Here is a 2,832-nt window from a genome sequence, read left to right on the forward strand (position 1 = left end):
GGAAGGCTCACGCGGGCGCGATGCGGAAGCAGACGTGGGCAGACGTGTGAGCGGGTTCGTGCGGCATCGCAGGCGCGGCATCACAGCGGGCGCGGCAGTGGGTACGCACACGTGGGCATGCACAGGTGTGGGCGTGGGTGCGGGCACGAGGTAGGCAGGTTCGTGGGGAATTTGATGCTGACGGACATAGTGACGAACAAATGCTTATTAAAAGGAAAAAAATATGATATTTAGAAATACTTCAAGAGGAAGAATTTGTATTTTCTTTATCTGTTTGTGATCTTTCCATCTCATCCATCTATTTTTTAGTCTTTAGTATTTTTTTTAGTCCCACATCGGAAAACTATATAAAACTCCTCCCTCCTAACACCTATAAAAAGGCTTTCATACTCCCATTAGAGGAAGAGCCTAGAAATTCTTCTAGAGCCTTGCATAGAGCAATAGAAAGGAACTACTTCATAAGTAGCTAGGCTAGCAGTCTCGGGAGTGGAGAAGAAATTTTGTAACGATACAGAGATGGTTTATTGTTCTAAACTTTCTTGTATTTCTTTATATGCAATAAAGATTATACTTTTTATTTAAATCATCATGAGTTCTTTATTTGCTCTCTTTCATATATTTTTATTTATACTTTCCTATTAGATTAATATTAGAAATAACTTTTACTTTCTAGAGACGCACCATGATCTACGGGTACGGGACATGCCAAAAAAAGAAGAGTTATTTATCTAGTACTTTCTGGAGACATGCCGTAATCTACGGATATGGAGTGTACTGAGAAAAGATAGGTATTTTTTTTAAGATCTACGGGTACGGGACATGCCGAGAAAAGAAGAGTTATTTATCTAGTACTTTCTGGAAACATGCCGTGATCTACAGATACGGGATGTGCTGAGGAAAGATAGATATTTTTTTTAAGATTAATCGCATCTATTTAATTAAAAAAGAGATACAACTCTGCTAGTGCAAATTAATTCAAAACTCCTGATCTCTTTAATTTCTAATTACATCAATTTTAAGATAATTTATTTTTTAATTCAAAACAATGCTTCTTTCTTTTATTTTGTAATCTCACTTAGCCCAAGATTCCTGAGGATACGATCTCGACTCATCTTACCTACGTAGTGAGTAGAGTTATTTTTGGTGCTATCAATGACTACATATCAAATTTTAGCACCATTGCTGGGGACCTTGGCATGGTTGAATTAAAAAAAAGTCACTGATATTTTATAATACTTAAATAAAATAGCGTAACCTCAAATATAAAAATTTCTAACTTGATTGGACACCTTGTTTCTTTGCATTGCATCTCCATAATTAACTTTAAGGGCGCAACCCATTAATCAGATAAGGTAAGGATTTGATCACCCTTCCTTGGCCCAAAAATCATAACCTTCATTCTGCATTAAACCAAGCCTTAATTTTAAAAGCAACTAGACATCAGCCCTATAAATTTCGAGCTCAATAGGATAAGAAAGCTTTAGAGTTGAACCGAGTACGGATTGGTTAATTGCTCGGTGTCTAAGGCAAGTGGTTAAAGAAAGTGATTTTCAATTGGTTCCGTTGACTGACCTGGCCAACTCAGTTGGTGTCTAAAGAAAGCAACGAGCAGGGAACCTCCCACATCTTACGCTTACTTGGCCGAGTCAGTTAGTCAGTCTTGAGCTTGGAGTGCTCAAAGGCAGTCTTGAAAGTTAGGAGCTGTCTAGATCTAAGTTAACCTTAGGATAGAGAGTCCATGCTCGTTTAAGTTGATTGCAATTAACATCTAAATATTAACTAATTTTTTTCTTTTCATAGATTTAAGATTCTTAGGTTCTTCTCTTTAGATTTTCTTCACTCTTTTCTCACTTTATTATAAATAAAAATATATATATATATATATTAGAAAAACTAAAATTTTTTGTGTTTGCTCTAAAGTATAATTGTAAGGTGTATGCTTGGCCGTAGATCGTTACGACCAGAAATCCAACCTTTTGATCCAAAAATAGAAAGAACTTTTAGAGCCAACAGACGTAAAAATATGGACCGAAATCAGAAGAATGATCCACCCAGGCAATTGAAGGAGTACTTTACTCCTTCCACATATACCTACTCTCCTTGTATTCAAGTGCCCCCTATGGAGGCCACTCAATATGAAATTAAGTCTAGTATAATCCAAATATTACATTCATTTTATGGACTTAGTAATGAGGACCTTTATAAACATCTTAAAGAATTTCTTGAGATATGCTCAACTGTCAAAATTCATAACTTCTCCGATGATGCTCTTAGGTTAAAATTATTCTCTTTCTCACTTAAGGACAAAGCCAAATACTGGCTACATACTTTGGATTCCATGACTATATCAACCTGGGACCAGCTGCAAGGAGAGTTTCTCAAGAAATATTTTCCCATAGGAAAAACTAATCAAATAAGGAAAGTCATAACTAGTTTTTCCCAATTAGATGGAGAAATATTTCATAAAACATGGGAGAGATTAAAGAATCTTATTAGAAAATATTCCCATCATGCTATACCCAAGTGGCAGTTAATCCAATATTTTTATGATGGGCTATCTGAAAGACATCGACAAATGGTCGATGCATCATGCGGTGGGACATTCATGCTGAAAAGTGAGGATAAGGCATGGCAACTGTTTGAAATTTTAAGTAAAAATTTATTACATCATATGTCTGCCTCTATTAGAGATAAACCCATGTTAAACCCAAAGAGAGGTGAAAAATATGAAGTAGAAAATACCATAGATATCCATCATAAGGTAGATGAATTGTTCCAAAAGTTAGATCGATTATTAAGTATAGGACAGTCACCTTCTCCATCTTGTCAGAT

At 35.9% G+C, this 2,832-nt stretch overlaps 1 pseudogene; it reads right to left on the reverse strand.

Annotated features, from left to right (window-relative positions):
* Window positions 1-2,419: 2,419 nt before the first annotated feature.
* On the reverse strand, window positions 2,420-2,517 carry LOC140858951 (small nucleolar RNA R71; annotated as a pseudogene).
* Window positions 2,518-2,832: the final 315 nt, after the last annotated feature.

This window comes from Elaeis guineensis, chromosome 6 (assembly GCF_000442705.2).
Source record: "Elaeis guineensis isolate ETL-2024a chromosome 6, EG11, whole genome shotgun sequence".
In the NCBI taxonomy this organism is placed as follows: domain Eukaryota; kingdom Viridiplantae; phylum Streptophyta; class Magnoliopsida; order Arecales; family Arecaceae; genus Elaeis; species Elaeis guineensis.